The 17,759-nt window shown below is 42.4% G+C and overlaps 1 non-coding gene across 1 annotated transcript; it reads left to right on the top strand.

Moving 5' to 3' along the window:
* The first annotated feature begins 8,529 nt into the window (after positions 1 to 8,529).
* TRNAN-GUU (transfer RNA asparagine (anticodon GUU)) lies at positions 8,530 to 8,603 on the top strand. Its single transcript has one exon. It is a non-coding gene; the product is annotated as a tRNA-Asn (tRNA).
* Positions 8,604 to 17,759: the final 9,156 nt, after the last annotated feature.

The following is a 17,759-nucleotide window of genomic DNA, read 5'->3' as shown; positions in this document are numbered from 1 at the left end:
CCTGTTGGGTGGGAACTTGCGCAGCCCCTTCTCTCCCTCTCTTCTACTTGAATTTGGGTTTTTCTCTCATGTGAGCATGCAGTTGTTAATCTGCTAGTTTCAGTTTAGCATTGGGTACGTGTGATGCTTGTTTTTTCATTCTTATGATACTTCTCCTAGGAAAATGCTCTCTAGATCCTTCCAGATTGTTACAAAGATACAAAATCGCCATCTTTTTTAATGGCCAAATAGTATTCCATGGTGCACATACACCACCGTTCACTCGCCCATTCATGTGTTGAACGGCACTAGGGTTATTTCCACATCTTCGTGATTGGGACTTGTGCTGCTATTTTACCTTATGGTAAAATGTCTTTTTTTTTTTTTTTGAGTAGATACCTAGCAATGGTATTATAAGATCAAATGGTCCAGGTACTTTTAGTTCTCTAAAATATTGCCATATTTGGGTGGCATCTGTGGCTCAAAGGGGTAGAGCGCCAGCCCCATATCCCAGAGGTGGTGGGTTCAAACCCGGCCCCAGCCAAAAACTGAAAAAAAAAAAAAAAAAAAATATATATATATATATAGCCATATTTACTTGCATAGAAGCTGTACTGTTTTCAGTCCCACCAACAGTGCACAAGTTTTCCCTTCCTTTCTGCTACACACATGTCAGCATCTGTTGCTTTGGGGCCTTGTGATGCAGGCCATTATCACTGGGGTTAGGTGATATTTCAAGTGGTTTTGGTTTGCATTTCTCTAATGACGAGGGATGATGAGCATTTTTTTATGTGTTTGTTGGCCATTTGTTTATCCTCATTATTAAAGTTTCTATTACAGGGCGTGGTGGCTCACACCTGTAATCCCAGCACTGTGGGAGGCTGTGGCAGGAGAATTGCTTGAACTCAGGAGTTCAAGACTTGCCTGAGGGAGAATGAGACCCCAACTCATTAAAAGAAAAAAAAGAAAACCCAGGCCACTGCAAGCACCCGTAATCCCAGCAGCTTCTGGAGGCTGAGGCAGCAGGATGATTACAGCCCAAGTCTGAGGTTACAGTGAGGTCTGACGCCATTGCACTCTGTTCAGGGCATAGGGTAGGAATCTGTCTAAACAAAAAAAAAAAAAAAGGAAGAAAAGTTTCTATTCATGTCTCTTGCCCAGTTTTCAATGGGATTGTTTGCTCTTTTCCTGTTGATTTGCTTGAGTTCTGTGTAAATTCTGGTTATTAGCCTTTGTCATATTAGTAGCATGCAAATATCTTCTCCCATTCTGAAGGTCGTCTCTTTGCTTTGTTGATTGTGCCCTTTTTTAAGTTGATCAGGTCCCATTTATTTATTCTTATTGTTGCCGCGATCGCCAATGGGATCTTCTTCATAAGTTCTTTCCCTAGGCTGATAAGATTAAGGGTTTTTCCCACACTTTCTTCTAGGATTTTTTGTTTTGTTTTGTTTTTTGTTTTTTTGAGACAGAGTCTCAAGCTGTCACCCTGGGTAGAGTTCTGTGGCGTCATAGCTCACAGCAACCTCATACTCTTGGGCTTAAGCGATTCTCTTGCCTCAGCCTCCCAAGTAGCTGGGACCACAGGCGCCCGTCACAACACCCGGCCATTTTTTTGGTTGTAGTTGTCATTGTTGTTTGGAGGCCCGGGCTGGGTTCGAACCTGTCAGCTTCAGTGTATGTGGCTGATGCCCTAGCCGTGAGCTACAGGCGCCAAGCCTCTTCTAGATTTTTATAGTTTTGTGCCCTAGACTTAAATCTTTTATCCATCTTGAGTTAATTTTTATAAGTGATGAGAAGTGCAGATTCTGTTTCAGTCTTTTACATGGGACTAACCAGTTCTCTCAGAACCATTTATTGATTAGGGATTCCTTTCCCCAGGGTGTGCTTTTGTTTACTTTGTCAAAGATCAGGCTGATCTTTGTCAAAGATCAGACCTCTACATTCTCTATTTCTGTTTCATAGGCCTATGTCTCTATATTTATGCCAATACCAAGCAGTTTTGACCACTAGAGATTTATAGTATAACCTGAAATCAGGTAAAGAATAAAGTCTGATAAAGGAGTAGAGGTCACCTCCAATCTCAGGTACACCAATTCTTTTTAAGTGTAAGTAACTTTACCACTGAAGATTAACATATTATAAAATTCCCCACAGGAGTAGACACATGTTCCACAGACCCCTTTTCTCAGATGAATGAAAGAGTTGGAGAAGAGAGACCAGCATGACTGTTCCGCCATGGTTGTCAAAGCCCCCCTGCGTGCACATACACAGGTGTTCCTGTTTCCCAGACAGAGCATAACCACCTACCACCCTCTATCTGTAATTTAGGGAAACTGCTGTACCTCTTAGCCTAACCCCAGCAAAGGATTACTTTATTCAAGCACTTGAGGAAATTCTAGAAAGGGGTAAAGAAGAATATAAAAATCACCACCCAGAGATAAACACTAATAATATTTCAAACAATTTTCCAAATACTACACATGTGCACAGCAACCCCTCAGCACCCACCCCTCAAACACACACAATTGGGGCTCACACCACATTACAAGATGAGAGGCAGTGTGGGTTCTGTTACAAGTGAGGCCTCTGGAGCCTGAATCCACTCCCCAGCCCAGAACCTGGCCCTACCACACACTAGCTCCATGACTTATTTATTTATTTATTTATTTTTGAGACAGAGCCTCAAGCTGTCACCTGGGTAGAGTGCTATGGCATCACAGCTCACCGCAACCTCCAATTCCTGGGCTCAAGCGATTCTCCTGCCTCCGCCTCCCAAATAGCTGGGACTACAGATGCCTGCCACAATGCCCAGCTATTTTTTGGTTGCAGCCGTCATTGTTGTTTGGCAGGCCCAGTTTGTATTCGAACCTGCTAGCTCAGGTGTATGTGGCTGGCATCTTAGCCACTTGAGCCACAGGTGCCGGAGCTTCATGACCTTAAACAAAGTGCTGTCTGTCCACATTCCCTCACCTATAAAATTGGAGTATCTGACATACAGGGTTGCTAGGAACTTAAATGAGGTATAAAGTATTCTAACATTGCCAGTATATAGAAAGAACTATGCAACTATGACTTGTCATGATTATGTAGTTCTCCATTCCCCATCTTACCTTTGAACTTAACATTTTTATCATAATTATGCTGTTAAATTTCTTTGAAAGTATTATTTTTATGAGTATATGGTTCTGTATCCTACCTTTTTATACTTTACAATTTATCATAAGCATATGTTTTTAAACATTCTTCGAAAGTATTATTTTATGTCTGCATAATATATTCTATTTTCTAAATATACCACAATTTATATATCATTTTCTTCTGTCGCTAGACATTTAGATTGTTTCCTATTTATTACTATTATAAATAAAATTGTAATGATGTAAATTATGATTTATATTAAATCACATAATATATTAAAACTTTGATCACAAACTCAGTTATTTTCTTAGAATGGATTTCTAACAGAATTTCTAAAATGACAGGGTATACACATCATTTAATATTTATATTACCACATTGCTATCCAGAAATAATATACCAACTTTACTCTGATCATTCTATGTAAATGGCCCTTTCATTACACCCTTGATAGAATTTTACTCTCTTTTTCTTCTTTGCCATTTGGAGAAAGGAAAATTTTTATTTCATTTAATTGTTATTTTGATTACTATTGAGGCTAAAGTTTTATGATGATATTAGTCACACGTACTTTCTTGTTTTTCAGAGACAGGGTCTTGTCATCATCCAGGTTAGAGCGCAGTGGCTGGATCATAGCTCACTGTAACTTTGAACTCCAGGGCTCAAGTGGTCCTCCTGCTTCAGCCTCCCAAGTCACTGGGCTTACAGGCACAAGCCACCACACCTGACTCTCACATACATTTTCAATTGACAAAAACCCCATATGTTAATGGTGTACGATGTAATGCTTTGATACATGTATATATTTCGAAATGATTAAATGAAGCTGCTTAACATATTATCAACTCACAAACTCACTTTTTTATAGGGAACATGTAAGACCTACTCTCTTAGCAATTTTTAAGTATACAATACAATATTATTAACTACAGTCACCCTGCTGTACAGTGGATCTCCAGAATGGATTCCTCCTGTCTAACTGAAACTTTGTACCTTTTGATCAACATCTCCCCATCCCCTCCCCATCCATCCCTGTCACTATCCACAGCCCCTGGTAACCACCATTCTATTCTGTTTGACTTTTTTAGATTGCAAACATAAATGAGATCATGCAGCCTTTGTCTTTCTGTCCCAGGTTTATTTCACTTAGTATGTTCTCCAGGTTTATCCATGTTGTTGCAAGTGACAGGATTTCCTCCTTTTTTGCAGACTGAATAGTATTTCACTGGGTATGCATACCACATTTTCTTTATCCATACCTCTGCTGATGAATGTTTAGATTGATTCCATGTCTTGGCTATTATGAATAGTATTGCAATGAACACGGGAGTGCAGCTATCTCTTTGACATACTGATTTCATTTCCCAGTAGTGAGATTGTTGGATTATAAGGCAGTTCTATTTTTAATATTTTTAGGAACCACCATACTGTTTTACATAATGACTGAACCATGTGCATTTTTTTCTTTGGGGAACTTTTTGTATGTGTCAGATTAATATGAGGGTATAAATGATTAGGTTACATTGTTTGCATTTGTTAGGTAAAATTCAAGTTGTAGTTGAGCCCTTCACCCCTGGGGTGTGTGATATACCTTTATGTCATGCCCATTAGGTGAGAGCTTGCCAATGCTCCTCCCGCCTCCCCTCCCCTCTTTCCCTCCTCTCCCTCCACCTCGCTTGAATTTAATTGTATTTTTCTTTCATGTGGGGGTGCAATTGTTTATCTATTGGTTTCATGTTAGTAGTGGGTAGATTGGATACTTGTTTTTCCATTCTTGTGATACTTCCACTCTACCAGGTAAATACAATAGATGTAAATTCTTCATCTTTTTAAAGGCTGAATAGTATTCCATGGTATACATGTACTACAACTTATTAATCCATTCGTGGGTTCATGGGCGCTTAGGTTGATTCCATGTGTTGGTAATTGTGAACTGAGCTTTGATGAGTAATCTAGTGCAAATGTCCTTATGGTAAAATGATCTTTTTTCTTCTGAGTAGATATCTAGTAATGGGAATGTGGGATCAAATGGAAGGGCTATTTTGGAATCCTCTTTGAGGATTCTCCATACTTCTTTCCAAAGAGCCTGTATTAGTTTGCAATTCCACCAAGTGTAAAGGTGTTCCCTTCTCTCCAAACCCAGGCCAGCATCTGTTGCTTTGGACTTTGCGTTGTGGGCCATTTTCACTCTGGTTGGGTGATATCTCGGGGTGGTTTGGATTTATATTTCTCTGATGATTAGGGTCATTTTTCCTTTTTCCACATGTCGCATTTTTGTTTTGTTTTTAGTTGAATTGTAAAACAGCTTTTAAATACTAATTGATAAGTTCTTCTTACGTAATAGTAATTTAATTTTTCTATCACTTTTTTCCTGGTTTATAGAATGCCTTTTTTATAGCTTGATAAGTACCTATAATTGCTTAAACATAATTGCCTAGCAATACCATCCACTTTTCAGAAAACCATTGTACCTACATGAACATGGAAAAAGAAAGATCCCAGAGCTTGGACTAATAGAGAAAATTAGATAATATTTACAAATAAGTATGACTGAAAGAACTTTCCTAGACTTTCACATGGGCTGGGAGCATCAGAAATGTGCTTAATGGTTATTTCCCTACACCTACCCTTACAGGTGCTTCTAAAACCTTACAACCACTGGTACATTCACAACCTGGAGCTGGGAAAATAGAGCTTCTCTTCAGAGACCAAAGAAGCTTGGGATCCCATAAGCAGAGAGTACTGTCCTCAGGAATGGCTTTATGGACTATCTAATGCAACAATGTCAACTTCCAAGAAATTCATTTCCCTCAGTTGAGGCACAGGAGCCACCGGGATCTTCAATGGTGGCCTGTACAGTCACCAGTGTCTACACATGTGACTCAAAGACCAGCCTTACCACTTGGAAACAACTAGGGAAGGGCACAAAGAGGATCTTAGTGGACTGAGATTGTTTCCAGTAAGAATAGAACAGAGAAACAAAATAGAAATTTCATGGAATTAGAGAAAAATAAAGTTCTGTTTCTTATATATTTGAAAGACTTCACTGCATTTTTTTTTTTTTTTTTTTGCAGTTTTTGGCCAAGGCTGGGTTTGAACCTGCCACCTCCAACATATGGGACCAGTGCCCTACTCCTTTGAGCCACAGGCACCACCCAACTTCACTGCGTTTTTTATAAGGGAAATCACACACACACAAAAAGATCACGGTGTGATCTAAGAAATTCCCATAACTCTCAAGAAGAAACTGAAAATGTATCCAAAATTTCACTAAATTAGTGTAAGTTAACATCTAAACCTGCAATTTGGAAGACATTATCTGTTTTGGGTAGAGACCATGTATTTCTTCTTCACTGGCCACTCACAAGCACCATGTCTATTAAATATCCCTGAAGAGCTAGAATGAAGATAATTGGCTCCAAGTTTGCCCAGCACACACAAGCCAGGACCTCCTAACAACAGGACCTTCAGACAGTCCAACTCAAAGATTCTGCCTTCTTCTCTTCTAACATGGCACAGGCCGGACTCTGCAAGGCCCCCCTTATCCTTTTCCCACCACCTTCCATCAGAGGGTACCTCCATCAGGCCAGCTGCCTCTTGTTGGAAGGAAGTAGAGGAAGGAGCATAGAACCCAGATTCAAAAAGGGTCTGGAAAAGGTGCACAACATAACGAATCATCAGGGGAATGCAAAGCACAACGAGATAACACTTTATATCCATTGAGATGGCTCTTACTTAAAACAAAAAAAAGACAAGGAGAAATTGGAACCCTTGTGCATTTGGTGGGAACGTAAAACAGTACAGCCAACAGGTGGAAAACCATGTGATTCAGCAATTCCACTTCTGGATATATTCCCAAAAGAATGAGAGCAGGGACTCAAACAGGTATTTGTGCACTGATGTTCACAGCAGCATTGTTCACACTAGACCAAAGGTAGAAGCAACCCACGTGTGCATTAAGGGATGAATGGATAAAATGTGGTAAATACCCACAATAGAATATTAGTCAGCTTAAAAAAGGAAGGGAATCCCGACACCTGCTACAACATGGGTGAACCTTGAAGATACTATGCTGAGTGAAATAAGCCAGTCGCAGACAGAAAAATGTGGTATCATTCCATTTATAAGAGGTTTCTAGATAGATATTCAGGGACAGAAAGGAGAATAGTGGCTGTTGGGGGCTAGAAGAGGGAGGAATAAGGAGTGACTTTTTAATGGGTAGGGACTCTCAGTTTGAGAAGATGAAAAGATTGTGGAAACGCATGGCGTTGATAAGTGCACAGCAATATGAATGTACTTAATGTCACTGAACTGTGCACTTACAAAGTGGCTAAGATGGTGAGAAAAGAGAAATTGAGGGGGACAGAAAGGGACTGAGAAAAGAAAGACGAGGAGGAAGAGGAGAAGAAAAAGAAGGGTCCCTCACAGACCAAACTAGAATGGGAATATGGAACGCACAGGACTGGGTTTACTATGTGGAAAGCCAGTGTGAATTCCTCCTTCTGTGGGGTAAGCAGAAAAACAGAGACGGTTCCCAAACAGCTCTGGTGATTGGGCTGCGCAGAAAAAAATTAACGCCAGAAAGTGCTTTTCTAGCCCTTGTGAAGGTGCTGGCACAATGCTAAACCTCCTATCCTCCTAGTTTTCAGAGGACCAAAGCCAGAAGTTCAGGCAGAGAGAAGCCTTCAGTGGCCATTTCCAACTTAAAGGGGTATCTTTAATTTGGCACTCCCTCCATAAAGCCCCTAAACCTTGCATTCTCAAGACAGCCCACATCCTCGTAAAGGGGGTGCAAATTGTTTCCTAGGAGGTGGCAAGAATCTTTTTATGTACAAAGTACACACGTACATACAGTACATAACGCAGACACACGCGAAATTAAAATTGTATGGGGTTGGGAAGTGATTAGGGGAAAAAATATCTAAGGGGAAAGGGCAATCACGACAGCTCAGAAGCAGGGCTGAGAACACTGTCTTGAAGTAAACAGACATGACTTTTCATCCCCACGACTTTTCTCCACACCGCACTCGGTTTTTCCAGGACGTGTGGCATTTACGTCCAGCTGGCCTCCCTCCCTCTCTCCCTCCCTCCCTCCAGCAGCGCACGCACTCCAGGCAATCTTGGTCCGGATAACCAGGAAGGCCCGCCGCGACTAGAAGCTTGCTTGGTTCCCGGAAAAACCCGAAGTCACTCGGGCTCCCGTGGCTCCGCCCATCCCCTCCCACTCGGCCCAAGACTAGGACTCTCCTCCGGCACCTGGGCTGCCCGGCGGCCTCAACCCAGTTCGTAGGCTCCTGGGCGTGCCGCGCGCCTCCTGCGTCTGCTCAGGGTGGAAACGCCCAGTGTGGCGAAAGCTGCCACCGCCGCCGCCGCGGAAATCTGTATGCACCGCAGCGAGAGTTGAGTAGTCCAGTCTCTGTGGCGCAATCGGTTAGCGCGTTCGGCTGTTAACCGAAAGGTTGGTGGTTCGAGCCCACCCAGGGACGATGGTGCTTCTTTTCTCAAAGCAACTTTCACGAAGTGGGCCTCTTTTAAAACTACAACTGAGAGATTTTTAACTGAATAGGATAAAGGGAAACAATGTTCTCTTAATATTTGGTGCCCAATGTGGTTGGGTATAAGCGCAACTCTGCTTCTGTATGGGGAGACCGCAGCATGGCAATTCTATTCCTACCATTTATTCAAGGTGAACGTGTACGGTAGCGTCAAGAGACCTGACCTACAGTGCTCAACAGGCAGCAGAGCAACGCACTTGCCCATTCACAGGTGGGCAATACAGTGTTATTGGTTTCTTTCAGAAAAATCTGCCACCACCAAAATCAAATGTAGTTATTTAACATTGCTTTATCTACTTCCAAAAGGATGAGCAGCCTTCCAGATGAAAACGTGCAGAGAAGTCATTCAAAAGTATGTGGAAGCTTAAGAAACTATTCAGTAAGGTTCTGTCCTAGCTTTTGGACTTGAACTAGGAAAAGATGTTAATGTTTACGTTAGATTGCTGACAGAATTATGCCTGAAATTAAACTCAAGCATAAATTTTTTTGGATGGGTTACTGTTGGAAGGTCTTCAATGACATATTTTAACTCTGGCTAACAGAAGATACAAATACTTTTCAAGGAGAGGTATGACATAAGACCTTCAATAAAGATAAAGAATCACATGATAATATAATTCATTTTTATCAAGATTGAAGTGCTTTGGATAGAGAGACCTAGATGGGATAGTCAACCAAGCCACAGGAAATGCCTTAGCAAATGCTGGTTGATAATTACTAATCAAATAATTGATAATATAATATGCTCTATTGTTTAGTAAGCAGCCCTAAAGAAGGAGATACTATATTGTACTTACGTGAAATTCCAGGCAGCATAACAAGTAGCTCCCCAAAACATTTGTAGGCCTTTGTGATACCCTTCAAAATTCCAGACTTCCCATCTACACTTAAGGGTAGCTTATAGTGGAGGGGGGGGAGCCCCACAAAGAATACCGAACGGACGTGGGCCAGTAATCCCAGCACTCCGGGAGGCCGAGGGTGGATTGCCCTGAGCTCACCGGTTGGAGACCAGCCTGGGTCAGAGGGAAACACTCTCCAGCCCCTCCTAAAAATAGGCCGGCGTTGTGGCAGGCGCCTGTAGTCCCAGCTACTCCGTAGGCTGAGGCAAGAGGATCGCTTGAGCCCAAGAGAATGAGGTTTCTGTAGTTATGACACCAGGGCACTCTATCAAGGGGGACAAAGCGAGACTGTCTCAACAACAACAAAAAAAAAAAAAAAAGAGGGAAAATTGGTCTTAAAAATCACTTGTAGACTGTTCAAATCTAGTCTAACATTTGAAGATGAAGGGGATGCTATTGCTAAAAATTTTGAGGACTTAGAAAGTGTGCCCCTAACCTGGCTTATTGTACCCTCAATGAATCCCCAACAATAAAAAAAAAAAAAAAAAAAGTGTGCCCTTCCACTTTGAATCTGAATTTATTTACCATAGGCTATAAGTTCCTTAGGGGCAGAGACAGTTTCTGTTACTAATGATAATGCTACGCTCCAAGGAATTTCCTTCAGGATACATTTCAAATCCTTGAGCTTAGCACACCAGACCACAGCCGAATCTAGTACTGCGTTCCTTCATGAAACCTTCACACGGTTCTACGCAGTTACCATGGGTTCTCCTGCGGCCATACATGCCCCTCTCCAATGCCTTTCCCTGGTGTGCCCTGTAAATCTTCAGCTTCCTACCCCACTTACCTAGGTAACATCAGAGAGGCGTCACCCTTGCAGGGAAGCCTCCCCTGACGCTGCCTCAGTCTGATTGATATGCCCCTCCACACTTCCCTAAAACAATGAGTTGGGGCGGTGCCCGTAGCTCAGTGGGTAGGGCACGTGACACATACACCAAGACTAGCGGGTTTGAACCCAGCCCGGGCCCTGCTAAGGCAACAATGACAACTGCAACCAAAAAAGAAAATCGCCGGGCATTGTGGCCAGTGCCTGTAGTCCCAGCTACTTGGGAGGCTGAGGCATGAGAATTACTTAAGCCCAAGAATTGGAGGTTGCTATGAGCTGTGATGCCACGGCACTCTACTCAGGGTGACAGCTTGAGATTCTGTCTCCAAAAAAACAAAAGGAAATAAATAAATAAAACAGTGAGTTGCTAGGCACCCACACTGGAATATGAACTCCTTGAGAGCAGGGACCAGGTCTTCATTCCCATTGTTTGCCCATCTGCACAGGCCTGCCCCCTAGCACAAGTTCAGTACAGAAGTGAACCTATCTTAAGAGTACTTCACAGAGATGGTCAGATAAAAATGCATTTGATAAAGTGTAAGAAAGACAGCTACAGAAAAATGTCCCCAGGCCGCAAAGGAGATGGTCAACACAGCCTGGAGTTATAAATGTCTTCACGGAGAATTTAAAACAACCCTGAAAGACCTGGACAGGCCAGAGGCAGAGAAGAAGCAGGGGAAATTTTGAGACAAAATGATAATGTTCTTAGCTTGTGGAGGGCCTTGAAGACCTAGGATGTGGCTAGACTTCAGCCTTAAAGAAAGGGAGCATCCTTGGAGGGCCTTGAAGACCTAGGATGTGGCTAGACTTCAGCCTTAAAGAAAAGGAGCATCCCCAGTGGCTCACACCTGTGGTGGCTCACACCTGTAATCCTAGCACTCTGGGAGGCCGAGGTGGGTGGATTGCTTGAGCTCAAAGGTTCGAGACCAGCCTGAGCAAAAAGCGAGACCCCCTCACCCCTCGGTCTCTACTAAAAATAGAAAAAATTGAGGCAACACCATCGCTTGAGCCTGAGTTGGAGGTTGCTGTGAACTATGACCCCATGGCACTCTACCCAGAGCGACAGATTGAAACTCTTGTCTCAAAACAAACAAACAAAATAACAAGAAAGGGAGTAATCTACTAGAGGCTTCTGTTTTAACACAGAATGAAATCTATTTAGGTGGTTTGTCTGGTAATAGTGTAGGGGAAATAAGAGATCACAGAACAGTTAAGTGGCAATTATATTTCACAGGAGAGGCCACGTGGCTCAGGCTAGGATGGGTCTAGAGAAGTCAGCATGGGTACCATTCATGGAGAAGTTAGACAAAACTCAGGGTCTGAAACAGGAGGGAAGTGTCCAGGATGATGCCTACAGTTAGAGCCTGGGTGATCCTTTTAATAGATGTTTGAAATCTTAAACCTAGGAATAAGAACAGCCATACATTGTCTATATTCGTAGTTGACTTACACCTGATGGTGAGGTTTCTAGAACTTCAGAAAGGTTATTTTTTTCTTAAGTTAAACTTCACTTATTTAAGTCATACCTTCCCTGAGACAACTTTAGGGGTCCACAGAGCCTGTGAAAATCCACATGGGAAGCTAAAGATTTAAAATATGCATATTCACAGATGAAATTTTGTTACAATGTCCAAGGGCTCTGTACAAAAGTTCTTAGCCTTGGATTTTGAAGGCTTAGCTTTATTTATTTGTTTTTATTGCATTCGTATTATAATTATGAATAAAGCCACAAAGCATGTCAAATCCACAATGTTTAGAAATGGGAAAATTACTAAACATTATATTTTCAGATAACAAACAAACAAAATAGTCTAATACTATTGACAAGTCACAAAGAGAAACAAGTTTAATTTTTTTTCAGTTGAGCAATTAAGTAGATATTTAAAATTAACAATAAAGGACTTGAGACCAAAAAGGCTGCCTTGAGGTTTTAATACTTAATGCTTTATCGCTACAATCTGTAATGACTGGATGCAAAGGGCCTTAATACATTGATCCTTTAAAGGGTCACTTTTTTTTTTTTTTTTTTGCAGTTTTGGCCAGGGCCAGACTTAAACCCACCACCCCCGTATATGGAGCCAGCGCCTCCTCCTTGAGCCCCAGGTGCCGCCCTCAGGGGTCACTTCTATGGGGATTTACACCAGTGGCAGATAGCAATTTGTATTTTTTTCCTTATGCGTTATTTTAGTGACACCCAGAAAATTGCCATATTTTATTGCCCTTAATAGAAATAGAGCCATTTTCACTGCTTTTTTAGTAAAAATAAAACAACAAAAATTATTGCCTGTGAAAAATGACAAACTAGTTATTCCCAAGCAAGTAAATCAATACGCGCTTCAAAATAAGATCTTCAATTACCTTAGTAATAAACTGAGATTATCACATGTGAGAGTGTGAGCATAATGATGGTTTATTTATACTTAATTGAACGGTATATTCCTTCACATTGAGTACCAGTCTGATCTTTGGAATTTACTATGATAAATACTGCATAGGTGAAAATCTGCCATGGGTAAGACCCAATATAGAACTTCAGATTTCATTTATTTATTTAGACATGGTTTCACTCTGTTTTCTCGGCTCACCAAATGATCCTTCCACCTCAGCTTCCTGAGTAGCTGGACTACAGGTGCCTGGCACACCGGCTGGCTAATTTCTCTGTAAGATTTTAAATATAGAATTTCTGTTAATTACCTAGCACAGGCATTCTTTACATCATGAGTTCCCTAGCCAGGGAGAGTTAGTTTACAACTGCAAACATTTTGCCATCTTGCTGAACAGATCTGGCTAACATCGCCTTAGGGCTGAGGGGAGCATTAACTGTCAGGTGAGTTGTAGAGACACTTGAACCTCCTCAGCATATTTAGATAATATCTGCCTCCCAGCCCAGTGGGAAGGCTATAAAAGAGAGAAAGCTGGCAAGAAGGGCACTTTACTAAGCTATTAAGTGCCTGCAATAACTAAGCAGGAAATGCATTTTCATTTTAAGATTTGAAGTATTTCCTAGGGTTCTTTTTATCCTTATGACCTCTTGCATCTGTGGTTGTATTTAATCGGCTGATTATTTTAAATTTCTCCAATACCAGATATACTGTCACTTCAGTACTTTGCTTATTTTTTGGCAATTCTTTTTTGGCCGGGGCCAGGTTTGAACCTGCTACCCCTGGCATATGGGTCCGGCGCCCTACTCCTTGAGCCACAGGCACAGTCCCAGTACTCTGCTTTCTTGCAAAGGTTAATCAGTGTCTTTCACAGATGCATAGTACTTGGAAGCATCCTAATGTGCCTTTCAGCCCCCTCTGCTTCTGTGGTTCCCTGAGGGAACAGGACTAGAGGGAAGAGGGGTGTAGAAGTCTGGTGTTGAAAAGCTGTAAAAAACAAGATTTCAACAAATTGAGTTTAATGATTTCATTGGCTTTTATTAGTGATGCATGAATGCCGCAGCATCCCATCTATGAGTAGATAGAGCGCACCACTGAGCTGAGCAGAAGAGGTGGGCTTCTTAGGCAGAAAAAGGCCACAGAAACCTGAAACAAGGAACTAAAACAGATCAATCATTCCAAAGTTCCTTTCCTTACAGAATTAAAGCAGATGGCCTTACCCTGCTGGCTCAGGTTCACTAATTGACGGTGTGTATTTTTTAGGTTGTTTTTATTTTTATTTTTTATTGTTTTTTTTTTTTTTTTTTTTTGCAGTTTTTGCCTGAGGCCAGGTTTGAACCCAACACCTCCGGTATATGGGTGGGGCCCAGCCCTACTCCTTTGAGCCACAGGCGCTGCCCTAGGTTGTTTTTATTTTTTAAACTGGCCTGTTGTAAAGTTCAGTTTGATTACAGGGCACCTAGCACAAGTGAGTCCATTCTAATCTGGTCTGGTCTGTTGAGTCTAGTGCGGAAGTTTAGTTGAAAACATTAGCCTCTATAAATTTTCCTCAACAAAGGTAAAAGGGCCAGAGACAGGGTCCTAGAGCAGGCCTGTTCAGAGCACCTGGGCGGCTCTTTACGCATGGCAGGGGTGCCTAAACAAGAGGCTGCCTGTGGAACCTACTCAAAATGAAGTCCTTAGTTTAATGTCACTTTGGGATGCTTTCTCTAACCAGGCATCCTCAAACTTTTTGAACGGGAGGCCAATTCACTGTCTCTCAGACTGTTGGAGGGCTGGACTATAGTTTAAAAAAGAAACTATGAACAAATTCCTATACATACTGCACATATCTTATTTTGAAGTAAAAAATCAAAACATGAACAAATACAATCACACCACCTCACGTGGCCCGAGGGCTGCAGTTTGAGGACCCCGGCAACCTTTCAGATTGATTCAACCTCTCCTGCCCTGAACTCCCACAGCAGCGTTTTCCTGGCTTGCCTTCCACAAACAATCCATACAACCATCCTGACTTCTCTGTTCCTTTACCTCCTCGCTTTCCATTAACTCACCTATCTTTGGCTGTGCACTTTCATACTTCAGACTTTGTCATCACTAGTAATCTCCAGAAGCTTGATTTTCAAGCATAGCACTTCCTAACCAGCTTACTTCCACCAACTGTCCCACTCTGGCATTCTTTGAGCCCTCCCCCAATCCCTTAGATCTGCTCCCACTTTTCTTTTAAGAGATGGGGTCTGGCTGTGTTGTCCGGGCTGAAGTGAAGTGATCACAGTTCACTCCAGCCTCAAACTCTTGGGTGCAAGCAATGTTCCCATCTCATCTTGGCCTTTCAGGTGTGAGCCACCATGCTCTGCCTGCCATCTTTTTTTTTTCCTCTTCCCTTTAAAAAAAATGTGTTTTTTTTTTTTTGAGACAGAGCCTCAAGCTGTCGCCTTGGGTAGAGTGCTGTGGCATCATAGCTCATAGCAACCTCCAACTCCTGGGCCTAAGCAATTCTCCTGCCTCCACCTCTCAAGTAGCTGGGACTACAGGTGCCTGCCACAATGCCCATCTATTTTTTGGTTGTAGCTGTTACTGTTGTTTGGTGGCCCGGGCTGGATTCGAACCCACCAGCTCAGGTGTATGTGGCTGACACCTTAGCCGCTTGAGCCACAGGCACCGAGCACCTTTTAAAATTTTTTAAGTGGTTTCTTTTTTTTTTGCAGTTTTTGGCCAGGGCTGGGTTTGAACCTGCCACCTCTGGCATATGGGGCCGGTGCCAAAATTTTTATTTAAAAAACCTGCAGTGCAGGGTGGTGCCCGTGGCTCAAAGGGGCAGGGCACGGGCCCCATATGCCGGAGGTGGAGGGTTCAAACCCAGCCCTGGCCAAAAACTGCAAAAAAACAAAGAAAACCTTCAGTGCAATATTAAAAACCAATGCAGCCAACAGGCCAGAAAGAAGGGGTTAGGGGAAAGCCCAAGGGCCCCACTCTAGCTGCTCCCCAGGGGCTAAAGGCCAGGGGCAGAGTGGGGAAGGGTAAGGGTACTGGGGGAAGAAGCAAGGACCAAAATGAACACTGCCACAACTTTTTAACAGACTATCCACCCACCTGTCTCATATCCCTACTTCCCTCCTGATCTACCCTGTTTCCCCGAAAATAAGACATCCTCCGAAAATAAGACCTACTTACAGGAAAGATAAGACGTCCCCTGAAAATAAGACCTAGCGCATCTTTGGGAGCACACCTTAAAATAAGACACTGTCTTATTTTCGGGGAAACAGGGTATCCCTACCATTACCCTTGCAGAAGACCTTAATTCCTTTTCTCGTCTAATTTCTCTCTTCTGTCTGCCTGACAATTCCTCTACTTTGGCTGAATGCAACTTGCCACTTACTGAGCAAGTAAATACTAGAGAAAAATAAACCACTTTCTTATCTGATCTCAAGTTAAACTGACGACCATAAACCTTCAGTAGGCTCTCAGCATAGCAGGCCAGCCCACCACATGTCCCTGTCCCACTCCCTCTCCACACCCCAAGACCAATATTTTTCAACTTTCTTAATCTTCATGTCCTCCTGTCCTCAGATCTCAGCTGATGATCTATTTATTTCCCAAAAAATAACCAGAAGAGACCTATCACCAAATACCCTAACATCTGTATTATGCACTCTTTCCTGGTATTAAATGATGAATTCTAGCTCTTAAGTTCAGACCCTCCTCTTCTTATACACTGGATCCTATCCATGGCGAAATTTTCTCCTACAACGGCCCCTTCTCTCTATAACATCCCTCTCTTCATGGAATGTTCAGGTCCACACATAATTATGGCTTCTTTCATCTTAAATACTAACAGAACCTTGACCTCTCACCACCCACACCAGGCACCAGAAAATGTTACCAAAAAGTAGGTCCACAGCTCCACCTCCTCACCATGCCCTCTGCAGTCCTACTCACTCTTGTTTTCCCAATTCCACTGGCCTGTCCATTGAGTTACCAAGGACTTCCCTACTGCCAAAGCCAACGGTAAATTCCCAGTCCCCATATTACTTGTTAGTAGCATCTAACAGATAATCGCCCCTTGTTAAAGGGGATAAAAAAAAAAAAAGGTATTCTTACTTTGATTTTCAGGGCACTACACTCATCTGGTTTTCCTCCTATTGCCCCTTTTGTTTCCAAGAGCTGTTATAACTCCCTAAATGACCCCATCTTATCCATGTTATAACTCCCTAAATGACCTCACTCTATCCAATGGCATTAAATATAGTCCACGCGTTCACAATTACCAAATGATTATCTCCAGTGTCTGCCTCTTCTGGGCTCCAAAGTTGCAGATCCATTTTTTAGTTGTTGTCTCCATTTAGAAGTTTAATATGAACCCCACACTTACCCCCTTTAAATCCTTTCCTTCCCAAGTCTGTCCTATCTCAGTAAATAGCACAACCCATTTGCTCAGGTGACAAAAGCTGGACTTCATCCTTAACTCCACCTCTACCCTACATCCAACCATCAACACATCCTGCTCTACCCTTGAAATCCAACAGTGACCTAGTTTTGAATCCTTTCAGAGTCATCAAACTCTAAACAGTGTAATAAGCTAGGACTCCTATTCTGATCTGTAGTCATCCTGTACAATTCAGCGATCCTTTTAAACCCCAAATCAGGCTTGATGCCCATAGCTCAATGGTTAGGGCACTGGCCACATGCACTGGGGTAATGGGTTCGAACCCGGCCTGGGCCTGCTAAATAACAATGACCACAATAACAAAAGGCGTTGTGGTGGGTGCCTGTAGTCCCCGCTACTTGGGAGACAGAGACAAGAGAATTGCTTAAGCCCAAGAGTTTTAGGTCACTGTGAGCTGTGAAGTCACAGCACTCTACCAAGGGTGACATAGCGAGACTCGTCTCAAAAAAAAAAAGCCCAAATCGGATGTTACCCTCTTGCCTCAACTCCTCCCAGGGTTTCCTATTCTATTTTTTTTTTTTTTTTTTTTGAGAT

The sequence above is a fragment of the Nycticebus coucang genome, chromosome 15 (assembly GCF_027406575.1).
Source record: "Nycticebus coucang isolate mNycCou1 chromosome 15, mNycCou1.pri, whole genome shotgun sequence".
Taxonomy (NCBI): Eukaryota; Metazoa; Chordata; class Mammalia; order Primates; family Lorisidae; genus Nycticebus; species Nycticebus coucang.
The sequence above is the reverse complement of the archived record's forward strand: the minus strand, read 5'-3'. Positions and strand labels throughout refer to the sequence as shown.